Source organism: Zea mays, chromosome 8 (genome assembly GCF_902167145.1).
Source record: "Zea mays cultivar B73 chromosome 8, Zm-B73-REFERENCE-NAM-5.0, whole genome shotgun sequence".
NCBI classification, from domain to species: domain Eukaryota; kingdom Viridiplantae; phylum Streptophyta; class Magnoliopsida; order Poales; family Poaceae; genus Zea; species Zea mays.
In genome coordinates, this window is record NC_050103.1 from 104,662,623 (window position 1) to 104,676,609 (window position 13,987).

Sequence of the window (13,987 nt, forward strand, 5' to 3'; positions counted from 1 at the left end):
AAAATAAAGGAGCAATCAGCTGCTATTGAGAAGAAGAACTTTGAGCTCCAAGCGACTGAAGGTTTGTTGGCGGAAGCCGAAGCTAAAATGACAGAACTGAACACGAAGCTTCTCTGCCAATCTGAGCAGTTTGAGCAAGAAAAGCAAGAACTTAAAGCAAAACTTGAAGCCGAAGCTCAACAAAATTCAGATTTGAAAAAGCTATTGGCGGGCCTTCAAGAAAAATGTTTGGAATTTAGCAACAAATGTATTCAACGACTAAGAAAAATTTTCCACTCAGTTGGAGCCAGCAGCGAGAAATTCACCCCCTCAGCTGAAGATTTACCGAAGACCTTCGAACATATTGAGGATGAAATTGACGAGCTCGACGAAGTTATAGCTGGGCACGGTGACTTCTGTGCCTGGGTAGCTTCTCGGGGCACTGCTGCAGCCTTCCTAAAAGCTGGCTGCGATCATGGAAAGATTGTCAACAGGCCTAATTTCACTTTATCACCATCAATCCTATATGACATTCCTGATCTCGCCCGGAGTATTTCCAATAGATTTGTAAAAATGATATGGACAAAAGGTGGGCGAGAAAAGGCTGGAGACGAAGCTCGGAGTCATCTTGAACCAGTAAGAAATCATACCTTTTACTTACCTCTTCCTTCAAGCTCGATTTTGACTTACAACAATTTAATTCATGTAGGATGACGAAGCCGAAGTCGATGATTAAAAAGAGTGACGCCGAAGCTAGAATCCCTCGAAGATTGAATAGGAGTAGACTGTAGACAGACTCAGGAAACTTTTGAGATAACTTTTTGTAAATATAAGTAAACTTGTCTTTAATGAGTTCTGTTCATACCTTGTATTATGCTCTTGCCCTTCCATTAATGTATGTGAAGTATTTTGTTGTGGACGAAATTATCTTTTTTGAGCCGAAGGCGAAAAAACACCTTCCCTTCTTTTCGTACACAACGAAGCATAGAAAACAACATTTCCCTTTCTTCTGAAGCTCTCCTTCTTGTATGCGAAGAAGCTCTTCTCTTATGCCGAAGCAACCACTTATGCCATAATGATGATTATCCTACATATGCCTGAATGAATGTTTATGAATGCAAATGCTATGATGTAATGTGATGTGCGAATGAATGTCCAAACACATATCCGAAGCCATACTCTCAGCCATTATTTCCTTAGAAACAATCACACATCAGCTCTGCATTCCCTTAGGAACGACTTTGGAGCTTCTTCGCCTTTTACTTTCGGCGGAATCAGCGTTTACTTTTCGCTGTAAGCTCTGCATTCCCTTAGGAACGACTTTGGAGCTTCTTCGCCTTTTACTTTTGGCGGAATCAGCGTTGACTTTTCGCTGTAAGCTCTGCATTCCCTTAGGAACGACTTTGGAGCTTCTTTGCCTTTTACTTTTCGGCACTCGATGGTGCGTTCTCAGCTTTTACATTTACATTCCTTGGGGGATTTTGCTCTTATAGAACTAAAAAAGGAAATTACATATGATGGCCCCATTAAAAACCTTTCTCCCCCTTTAGAAAGGAAAAGGGTGCCATGAAAAAGAAAAAACATAAAAAGTTACATCAAGTTACACATAATATCGCCGAAGCTCATCCGCATTCCAAGATCTAGGAATGTCGTTGCCGTCCATATCCTTCAATCTGTATGAACCGGGTCTTGACGAAGATGCTACTAAGAAAGGTCCCTCCCATTTCAACTGCAACTTGCCCACTGTGTCTGGGTTGGCCACTCTCCGAAGCACCAAATGTCCTGGCTCAATATTCTTTAGCCGAACCTTTCTATCTCGCCATTTGATTGTTTCGGCTTGATATTTATTGATATTCTCCACAGCTTGAAGCCTGATCCCTTCTAAAGCATCTTTTTCCACAGAATAAGCATCTTCAGAACCTGATTCTGCCGAAGCTACTACTCTTATTGATCCAGTTTTAGCTTCCTCCGGAGTCATTGCTTCGTCACCGAATAATAACTTGAATGGAGTAAATCCTGTAGACCTTGATGTTGTTGTGTTGTGGCTCCACACCACTTTGGTTAACTGATCTGGCCACTTTCCTCTGGGTTGATTGAAGATTAACTTCATTATTCCTGTCATTATAATGCCATTGGCTCTTTCAACGAGTCCATTTGACTCCGGGTGCCTGACTGATGCAAAATGGATCTTCGTACCAATTTGATCACAGAAATCTCTGAAAGCTTCGGAGTCGAACTGTGTTCCATTATCCACAGTGATGGCCTTTGGTACCCCGAAACGACAAACAATATTCTGCCAGAAAAACTTTTGAATGGTAGCCGAAGTTATTGTGGCTAAAGGCTTTGCCTCAATCCATTTGGAAAAATATTCCACAGCCACTACAACATATCTTAAGTTCCCTTGGGCCGGTGGTAATGGACCCAACAAGTCAAGGCCCCACCTTTGCAATGGCCAGATGGGTTGTATGAGCTGTGTTAAGGACGAAGGTTGTTTTTGATCTCTTGCACATTTCTGACAACCTTCGCACTTTTGAACTAATTCCGCTGCATCCGAAGCTGCCTTCGGCCAATAAAACCCTTGACGGAAAACTTTTCCAAGTAACGGCCTAGATCCAATGTGAGATCCACACAGGCCTGCATGTATTTCTTTCATCAACTCTATGCCTTCGGTTCTAGATAAACACTTGAGTAACGGAGCACAAACTCCATGCTTGTACAACTCCCCTTCTATCATGACATATGGACGAGCTCTTGCCTCTATCCTCCTGTTATAAGTTTCGTCATCTGAAAGGAATTTACCCTGAAGGTAAGAGATGATCTCAGTTCTCCAATCTTCGCTATAAACAGGAGATATATTGAGGACTGCTCTTTCAAGAAGTTCCACCGAAGGTGCTTTTATTGTTTCGAAGAACACATCCGAAGGTAAGGGCAGCCCCTGTGCTGCTGACTTAGCTAGCAAATCAGCATGCTCATTTTGTCCTCGAGGGATATTTTTGACAGAAAATCCTTCGAAGGAAGCTTCGACTTTTCGAACCATGTCCAGATATTTTTCAAGCTTCGGATCTTTAGCCTTGCAACTCTTGTTGATATGACCCGAAACAACCTGAGAATCAGTTTTAAGAATGGCCCTTCTGATTCCCATTGCTTTTAGCTTCCGAAGACCCAAAAGCAGGGCTTCGTACTCAGTAATATTGTTTGTACAACTGAAATCAAGTCTTGCCGCGTAACAAGTTTTAACTTTGGATGGCGAGACCAACACAGCAGCTGCTCCTGCCCCGAAGGTTCCCCAAGACCCATCGCAAAACACTGTCCATACTTCGGCATCTTTATTTGTTTCTTCATCCTGAGCCCCTGGCGTCCAGTCAGCAATGAAGTCTGCTAACGCCTGGGACTGGATCGCGGATCTATGCACATAATCAATGCAAAATTCATTGAGTTCTGCAGCCCATTTTCCAATCCGCCCAGTAGCTTCTCTATTTCTCATAATATCCTTCAACGGCTGCGAAGAAGGAACAACAATATTGTATGCTTGAAAGTAATGCCGAAGCTTCCTGGATGCCATCAAAACAGCATATAACACCTTCTCTAATTCTGTATAGTTTTTCTTTGATACATTAAGAACTTCAGATACAAAATACACTGGGACCTGCTTTTTGACTTGGCCATCAAGCTTCTCCTGGACAAGTGCTGCGCTTACCGCTGAGTGCGAAGCTGCCACATATAATAACAAAGGAGCCCCTGGCGTTGGTGGAGTTAATGTTGTTAAATCTATCATATATTGCTTCAGTTCCTCGAAGGCTTTTTGTTGACTTGGTCCCCATTGAAAGACTTCGGCTGATTTCAGCACTTCGAAGAATGGTAAATTTCTTTCTGCTGATCTAGAGATAAATCTATTAAGAGATGCCAACCTCCCTGTTAATCTTTGGGCCCCCCTTTTTTGTAGTTGGTGGCTCCATTCGAAGTATAGCTTCAATTTTACTTGGATTAGCTTCAATTCCCTTTGTTGAAACCAAGCATCCAAGAAATTTCCCCTTCTTTACTCCGAAGACACATTTTTCTGGATTCAACTTTAAGCCAGCTTGTCTGAAACTGGCGAAGGTCTCCTGCAAATCAGCAATATGATTTTCCTGTTTCGTGCTTTTTACAATGATGTCATCAACATAAGTTAGCACATTTCTGCCTATCTGAGACTGGAGAACCTTCGCAGTCATTCTGCTGAAACTTCCTCCAGCGTTTTTGAGCCCCTCAGGCATCCGAAGATAGCAATATGTGCCACTTGGGGTTATGAAGCTAGTCTTCGGCTCATCTTCCTTCTTCATCCAGATTTGGTGGTAGCCTGAGTAACAGTCTAGCAGACTCATGAGCTCTGAAGAAGTTGCTGCATCAACTAAAGAGTCTATCCTTGGCAATGGGAATTCGTCCTTCGGACAAGCCTTGTTGAGATCTGTAAAATCGATACACATTCGCCACTTGCCATTGGCCTTTTTTACCATAACAGTGTTAGCTAGCCATTCTGGGTACTTTACTTCTCTGATAACTCCTGCACTGAGGAGTCTTTTGACTTCATTACGAGCACCTTCGGCCTTATCATCAGACATTTTTCGAAGCCTCTGCTTTCTGGGTCTGAAGGATGGATCAACATTGAGCGAGTGTTCAATAACATCCCTATTAACTCCGCAGAGATCATTGGCTGACCATGCAAAAACATCTTTGTTGTTGAACAAAAACCTTATCAAGGTTTTCTCCTGTTCTTCGGATAATTGAGAGCCCAACAGTACCTTCTGCTCTGCTATGTCCTCACATAAGAGCATGGGCTTCGGCTGATCTGCTGAAGCTGCTTTCTCCCTTCTGAATTTGTATTGTTCACAAGCTTCAGCTCCATCTATGTTATGGATTGCTTTTGAGTCAGTCCAGTTTCCTTCGGCCCTTCTGGCAGCTTCCTGACTTCCATGAATAGCGATGGGTCCTTGATCCGAAGGTATCTTCATGCAAAGATAGGCAGGATGAAGAATTGCTTCGAAAGCATTGAGGGTGCCACGACCAATAATTGCATTGTAAGGGTATTCCATGTCAACAATGTCAAATACAACTTGCTCAGTTCTAGTGTTGTTGATGAACCCGAAGGTCACTGACATAGTGATCTTGCCCAGTGCTACAATATGTCTTCCTCCGAAGCCACAGAGAGGGTGTGTAGCATCATGAATCTTATCTTCTGGCTCTTGCATTTGCTTGAAGGCCTTAGCAAATATGATATCAGCTGCATTGCCTGTATCAACCAAGACATTGTGGACCAGAAACCCTTTGATAACACAAGAGATAACCATGACATCGTTGTGTGGGTAATCCTTGAGTTGAAGGTCCTCTTGGGAGAAGGTAATAGGAATGTGAGACCATCTCGACTTGATGAAGGGTCCTTGCACCCCAACATGCTGTACCCTTCTCTGTGCTTCCTTCTTCTGCTTCTTGTTGGCTGGCTCTGAGCACGAACCACCTGTAATCGGGAGCACCAGCTTCGGGTCCGAAGCAGCTCCAGCTTGATCGTTGAACGAAGCCATCAGCTCAAAAAAGTGGAAGTGAGTTCACCGGAGGTGGGCGCCAATGTTGGGGACTAGTTCTTAGATGCTATGAATTAAGAACAAGGCAACATAAAATGTTAAATGTTAATGTCCTTCGTCCATGAAACATCATTCCCTTGAGAATAATGAACCTTGGACGAAGGTTGATGAGAATATAATTACGAAGATTAAGTCTTCGTAGTTAAATTCTTATAGATTGTATAAGATAACATAAAATAAAGGATATAAAAAGGTAAATAAATCGCAAACGAATTATATCATATTTACTTAATATATTGAATCATTGAATACAGTTATACCTCTGCCTTGGCAAAGATTGCTTCCCGAAAGATGCGATTGCAATTACCAAAAATGCGTGAACAGTAAAAGAATACTGTTCACTATTTATAGACACAGGATACAGCCTGTGAAGAATTACAATTATGCCCCTCATAAAAATTTACAACATTGACTCAGACTCTTATGGACTAAAAGGTCATTCTATCTTTAAGTCGGTTTGTAATACCGAAGCTTCATGAAAAGGAACCTTCGGCCAACCCATGCAAACAGCTTCAGCCGAAAGCCGCTTCTTCCTACAAGACCTTCGGCGACGAAGCATAGTCCCAACACTGGCACCACTTGCCGCGACCTGGTGAGCAAGCTGGGTCGCAAGATCCCCACCAGGGCAAGCGAGCTGATGGACATGCTACGCCAAGTTCCGAAGGGAGACCCTCACGTTCGAGGTGGTCGGGTTTCGGGGAACCTACCACGCAGTACTGGGGAGGCCATGCTACGCCAAGTTCATGGCCGTCCCCAACTACACCTACCTCAAGCTCAAGATGCCAGGCCCCAACGGGGTCATCACCGTCGGCCCCATGTACCGACACGCGTACGAATGCGACGTGGAGTGCGTGGAGTACGCCGAGGCCCTCGCCGAATCCGAGGCCCTCATCGCCGACCTGGAGAGCCTCTCTAAGGAGGCGCCAGACGTGAAGCGCCACGCCGGCAACTTTGAGCCAGCGGAGATGGTCAAATCTGTCCCCCTCGACCCCAGCAACGACGCCTCCAAGCAGATCCGGATCGGCTCCGAGCTCGATCCCAAATAGGAAGCAGTGCTCGTCGACTTTCTCCGCGCAAACGCCGACGTTTTCGCGTGGAGTCCCTCGGACATGCCCGGCATACCAAGGGATGTCGCCGAGCACTCGCTGGATATCCGAGCTGCAGCCCGACCTGTGAAGCAGCCTCTACGCCGATTCGACGAAGAAAAGCGCAGAGCCATAGGCGAGGAGATCCACAAGCTAATGGCGGCGGGGTTCATCAAAGAGGTATTCCATCCCGAATGGCTTGCCAACCCTATGCTTGTGAGAAAGAAAGGAGGGAAATGGCGGATGTGGTGTAGACTACACTGGTCTGAACAAAGCATGTCCGAAAGTTCCCTACCCTCTGCCTCGCATCGATCAAATCGTGGATTCCACTGCTGGGTGCGAAACCCTGTCTTTCCTCGATGCCTACTCGGGGTATCACCAGATCAGGATGAAATAGTCCGACCAGCTCGCGACTTCTTTCATCACACCCTTCGGCATGTACTGCTATGTTACCATGTCGTTTGGTTTGAGGAATGCGGGTGCAACGTACCAGCGGTGCATGAACCACGTGTTCGGCGAACACATTGGCCGAACGGTCGAGGCCTACGTCGATGACATCATAGTCAAGACGAGGAAAGCCTCCGACCTCCTTTCCGACCTTGAAGTGACATTCTGATGTCTCAAGGCGAAAGGCGTGAAGCTCAATCCCGAGAAGTGTGTCTTCGGAGTTCCCCGAGGCATGCTCTTGGGGTTCATCGTCTCCGAGCGGGGCATCGAAGCCAACCCGGAGAAGATCGCAGCCATCACCGGTATGGGGCCCATCAAGGACTTGAAAGGCGTACAAAGAGTCACAGGATGCCTTGCGGCTCTGAGCCGTTTCATCTCGCGCCTCGGCGAAAGAGGTCTGCCTCTGTACCGCCTCTTAAGGAAGGCTGAGTGCTTCACATGGACCCTGAGGCCGAGGAAGCCCTCGGGAATCTGAAGGCGCTCCTCACGAACGCGCCCATCTTGGTGCCCCCGCCGCCGGAGAAGCCCTCTTGATCTACGTCGCCGCGACCACTCAGGTGGTTAGTGTCGCGATCGTGGTTGAGAGACGAGAAGAGGGACATGCATTGCCCATCCAGAGGCCAGTCTACTTCATCAGTGAGGTACTGTCCGAAACCAAAATCCGCTACCCACAAATTCAGAAGCTGTTGTACGCGGTGATCCTAACGCGGTGGAAGTTGCGACACTACTTCGAGTCTCATCCAGTAACTGTGGTGTCATCCTTCCCCTGGGGGAGATCATCCAGTGCCGAGAGGCCTCGGGTAGAATTGCAAAGTGGGCGGTGGAAATCATGGGCGAGACAATCTCGTTCGCCCCTCGGAAGGCCATCAAGTCCCAGGTCCTGGTGGACTTTGTGGCTGAATGGGTCGACACCCAGCTCCCGACAGCTCCGATCCAACCGGAGCTCTGGACCATGTTCTTTGACGGGTCGCTGATGAAGACAGGAGCAGGCGCAGGCCTGCTCTTCATCTCGCCCCTCAGGAAGCACCTACGCTACGTGCTACGCCTCCATTTCCTGGCATCCAACAATGTGGCCGAGTACGAGGCTCTGGTCAACGGGTTGCGCATCGCCATCGAGCTAGGGGTCCGAAGCCTAGACGCTCGCGGTGACTCACAGCTCGTCGTCGACCAAGTCATGAAGAACTCCCACTGCCGCGACCCGAAGATGGAAGCCTACTGCGATGAGGTACAGCGCCTGGAAGACAAGTTCTACGGGCTCGAGCTCAACCACATCGCCCGACGCTACAACGAGACTGCGGACGAGCTGGCTAAAATAGCCTCGGGGCGAACAACGGTTCCCCCAGACGTCTTCTCCCGAGACCTGCATCAACCCTCCGTCAAGACCGACGACACGCCCGAGCTCGTGAAGGCCTCGGCCCAGCCCGAGGCACCCTCGGCCCCCGAGGGTGAGGCACTGCGCATCGAGGAGGAGCGGAGCGGGGTCACGCCTGATCGAAACTAGCAGACCCCGTACCTGCAATATCTCCACCAAGGAGAGCTACCCCTCGACCGAGCCGAAGCTCGGCGGCTGGCGTGGCGCGCCAAGTCGTTCATCTTGCTGGGAGACGGGTGTCGGTGTTTTGGGTCCGACCACACACCCGGGGTTGCCCCTCAAGGTGTTTTTAGGAGTAGGACGGTGTCGCCGACTATAGCAAAATGGTTCGTGCCAGATGCACGAGGGACGGTGGACAATGTTTACAGGTTCGGGTCGCTTAGAGATGCGTAACACCCTACGTCCTGGTGAGTATGCTTGGTGAATGAGGTTACAAGGGAGCTCTCTGAATCGAGAATGCAGAGAGTTGGGGTGGGTGGTTGAGTAATAGGGTCGATCGTTCTGAAGGGGTGCCACCTAGGCCTTATATACTCGACTGTGGGGCAATACACGTGGGTATGATAACAATGTGTAACTAAAAGATAGTGAACCGTTTGAGTTTATCTCCCTATAGTTCTGCCGACCTATCCTCGCATGGCTCCGTTGCATGGGGGCTCCAGCGCGGGAAAGTCGGATCTCTGTTGTGGTCGCTCGCTCAACGTTGTGGGCCGTCCGGGCTTGCACCAATCCGGCCTCATGTCAACCTGCTTCGCTGATTGTCCCTCCCCAGGCCCACGAAAGAATGACCTTACGATTTATTGGGCCCTTGGGCCTTTCGTGAGGTCTTTTATTCTTCTAGTGGACCCGGGGGATATCTGTCCCCCACAAGCCCCCGATCTTTGGGTTGATTTTGAGGTAATCAGCCCAAAGATCCCAGGTCCAGCTTGCAGGTGATTTGGGGAAAACGATTTCTTACTGTCTCCTCCTGCTTTGATCTCTCGTAAACTGAAGCTTTGTTTCGTGCTTATGCCTTAGAGGTCGGCATTTCATCTTGTAGGACCCTGAACTTCATTGGGTGCACCGGAGGTGCACCCAATGGGTGTAGCCCCCGAGCTTCAAGTAGATTTTGGAAAATAATCTACTCGAAGATCTTCATCAGAAATTACTTTCATCTTACTCTTGTGCTTTGGTTGAGGGTCAGCCTTGTCTTTAATCTTGTCCCATGCCTTAGAAGTCGGCACTATCTTGGCCCGAAATGGTGATCCATGGGGTGCACTGAAGGTGCACCCAATGGGTGTAGCCCCCGACCTTCAAGTGGATTTTTGAGGATAATCCATTCGAAGGTCTTCCTTTGGTGTCTTTTTGTTGAAGATTATCCTTTCTGCCTGTGAAAATCAGCATGATGCCATCCGCATTATGCTTTGGAGGTCAGCATTATGTCATCAATATTATGCTTCAGAGGTCAGCATGTATTTTGTCTTTTGCAGCTGAGTTCACAATCCATCCATATCTTGCTAGGTGGTGCAATTTATTTGCTCTGCGGCTGGTTGGACATTTGATGGACGTTCCCTGTCTAGTCTTCACGTCGCTTCTGCTGGTCAGACTCTGTACTTCCCCGGCTATATTTGGCTTTCCTCTGTTCCTTACTGATATCTCATTTTTGTCTTGAGGTATTCATTGCACGCCCTGCACAGATGTGACAGTTTTGAAAAATATACTGATAATTCCTGGGCGTCCCCCCCCAATGGGTGTGGGCAAGGGACGGCTTGGTACGCTGAGTGTTTTAGCCGGCTGCTTCTGAGTAGTAATGTGATGTGACGGCGGGTGTAATCATATCATCCGCGCTGTTGACTGGAGTCCCAATGGGGGTGCTGCCTGTGTTGCTAATGAAGACGACGGGGAGGAAGAGGATGAAGTTCCTTTGACTCGGAAAAACAGTCGGCAGTTTATCGCTAGTGGTGAAAGTAGTGGAGTTCCTTCTCCTGCTTTGTCTGCTCTCATTGGTCTGCAAGAATTGTCCCTGGCGAATTTTGATCAGACTCTTGAGGATATGGTTCCAGAGGATTTGTTATCGGAGACAGCAGATGATGGTGTGATGGAGGTTTGTGCTGATGTGCTTGATGCTGGGTTGAGGTCATCCCGTGCCTCGTCGACCTTAGAGCGCGATCTCGAGGGTCAGGAGACTGACTTGGATCGTCCTGGTCCCATGGAAGCAAATGAGGGCCCATCAGCCTTAGAAGTGGCTACCGCAGAGAACTTGGACCCCAAGGATGGTGTTGACACATGCCCAGCCCCCGAGGATGTCGCCGGGGATGACTTGGTTCGGGTGGGAAGTGTAAGCCACTGCCCAGCCCCCGAGGGTGCTGCCGGGGATGATTCGGCTCAAGTGGGCAGTGCAAACTATGACCCAGTCCCCGAGGGTGTCCGAGCGGGGTCTCCCTCCTGTACTTCCATGGACGTTCATGCGGGATCGCCTCTGCACTCCGGCTGCATGGTGGTAGCCCAAGCTTTGTACCAGGGGGTCGCCTTAGAGGGCAGCGTCCCCGCTGATCAAGTTGTGGGCTCTGTTGATGGCCCTGAGTTGGTTCCTGCTGGTTCGTTGCAAGCTGCTTCGGGTGGCGGCCTTACGCCCGGTCATCAATTGATCTCTCATGATTTGGGGGTCTCTTCGTTCTTTTCCAACCTCCAGGTACTGTGGCATACTTCAGCTTGATTTTTACACCGCATGAACTGCTGTCATTACACTCATCTGCTCTCCTTATCAGGCTTTGGTGGACGGGATGGCTAGCCAGCTGAGGTTACAGGGTGCTCCTGTTCCAGAAGTAGCTTCGTCTCTTGCACGTTGGAATCCAGTGTTACTTCAACATCGTGTCTCTGACTTGGAGGCGACCAACGCTGGTTAGTGCTTTTTTGCTTCTCTTTGTCTTCACTATTAAACTGCTTTACATTCTGACCCCCTTTGTTTGGTTGTCTCCTGCTAGGTATGACTCGGCAGATTTCCACTCTTGAAGAAAAACATTCTCGAGATCAGGCTGAATTGGTCCAGCGGTGCTCTGACTTTGAAGAAAAGTATTCTCAAAGTCAGACTGAACTAGCCCAGGTCTTTGCTGCCTTAGATGACGCCAATGCACTGAGCTCTTCCGTTCACACTCAGCTTAATTCTGAAAAGGTGACTTATGAAACTGTGCCTTGCCTTGTTGTGCTCCTATTGCTTGCTTGATGTTTGAGGAAGTTGACTTTTGTTTGCATGAAGAAAAATGTATCCTTGCTGCTTCTCGTGACAGTCTCGACAGATTGTATCGCGATTCTAGCAACTCGCTGACCATCCTGGAGAGGAGTCATCGCTTCACCATGGAAGAATTAGACAACCAACGCTGTAAGCTGCAGGAATCTACGGATGAGGTGACCCGGCTCAAGCAGTTGATATCAGCGAAGGACGCTACTATCAAAGAACTCCGAGCTTCCAAGAAATCCATCGCCCAGGAGTTAGAAACTGCTCAGCTAGCTGCCAAGGTTGCTGAAGAAACTTCCGTTACTCTCAGAGCCCAGCGCGACAGAGCCATGGACAAGGCCATTCGGGCGGGGCGAATCTTGATGAGGAGACCCGGCGTGGTTGTTCCCGAAGACATAAGGGCTGACGTGAATGCTGCTCCTGATTCCTCGAGTCGTCCTTCCTCGTCGATTGCTCCTGAGAAAGATATCACCAAATAGAGAAACATTTTGCGTGCTTTGAGCGCGCGGTTAGCAAGGTCAGACATTTGTTAGAGGACGTCATTTCAGTACTTAAATGACATTGTTATTCTCCTATTGTTTCAGAATTCATCAGTTCGTAAATTTGCAGTAGTAAAATGATGTGCGATGGTTTTGAAACTTGTTTGTGGGATATAGAAGTCATCCCTATATGAGTAATCGTAAGCGCGTCATATCGCCTTAAGTCGCTGCTGACTTAAGTCGATTGCTTCCGTTAACAGGGTGTAGTGGTCACCCGATATTGCGTAGGCTCGAGCATGTTGCACCGGCTTAAGTCGCTGCTGACTTTAGTCGATTGCTCCGTTAGCAGGGCATAGTGGTCACTCCGAGTTGAGTAAGCGCGAGCATGTCGCACCGCCTTAAGTCGTTGCCGACTTAAGCCGATTGCTCCATTAGCAGGGCATAGTGGTCACCCCGAGTTAAGTAAGTGCGAGCATGTTGCACCGCCTTAAGTCGTTGCCTCTTCATCTGCTACGGATGAGATTGTTCCGAAGCATAATACGGATCCGGGACGGAGGGTGATCTTGCTGTGGAAGGTGACGGCCATTGAGCTAGCTTGGATCGTCGACACACCCCCTACCTGGCGCGCCAGCTGTCGGTGTTTTGGGTCCGACCGCACACCCGGGGTTGCCCCTCAAGGTGTTTTTAGGAGTAGGACGGTGTCGCCGACTGTAGCAAAATGGTTCGTGCCAGATGCACGAGGGACAGTGGACAATGTTTACAGGTTCGAGCCGCTTAGAGATGCGTAACACCCTACGTCCTGGTGAGTATGCTTGGTGAATGAGGTTACAAGGGAGCTCTCTGAATCGAGAATGGAGAGAGTTGGGGTGGGTGGCTGAGTAATAGGGTCGATCGTTCTGAAGGGGTGCCCCCTAGGCCTTATATACTCGACCGTGGGGCAATACACGTGGGTATGATAACAATGTGTAACTAAAAGATAGTGAATCGTTTGAGTTTATCTCCCTATAGTTCTGCCGACCTATCCTCGCATGGCTCCGTTGCATGGGGGCTCCAGCGCGGGAAAGTCGGATCTCTGTTGTGGTCGCTCGCTCAACGTTGTGGGCCGTCCGGGCTTGCACCAATCCGGCCTCATGTCAACCTGCTTCGCTGATTGTCCCTCCCCAGGCCCACGAAAGAATGACCTTACGATTTATTGGGCCCTTGGGCCTTTCGTGAGGTCTTTTATTCTTCTAGTGGACCTGAGGGATATCTGTCTCCCACAACGGGAAGGAGCTCTACCACCGCAGCCCCTCGGGCATCCTCCAGCGATGCATTTCCATCGTCGAAGGCCAGGAGCTCCTACAAGAGATACACTCAGGGGCTTGCGGCCATCACGCAGCGCCTCGAGCCCTTGTTGGAAACGCCTTCCGACAAGGTTTCTACTGGCCGACGGTGGTGGTCGACGCCACTAGAATTGTCCGCACCTGCGAAGGGTGTCAGTTCTACGTGAGGCAGACCCACCTGCCCGCTCAGGCCCTGCAGACCATACCCATCACCTGGTCGTTTGCTGTGTGGGGCCTGGACCTAGTCGGTCCCTTGCAGAAGGCACCCGGGGGCTACACGCACCTGTTGGTCGCCATCGACAAATTCTCCAAGTGGATCGAGGTCCGACCCCTAAGCAGCATCAGGTTCGAATAGGCGGTGGCGTTCTTCACCAACATAATCCATCAATTCGGGGTCCTGAACTCCATCATCACCGACAACGGCACCCAGTTCACCGGCAGAAAGTTCCTGGACTTTTGCGAGGATCACCACATCCG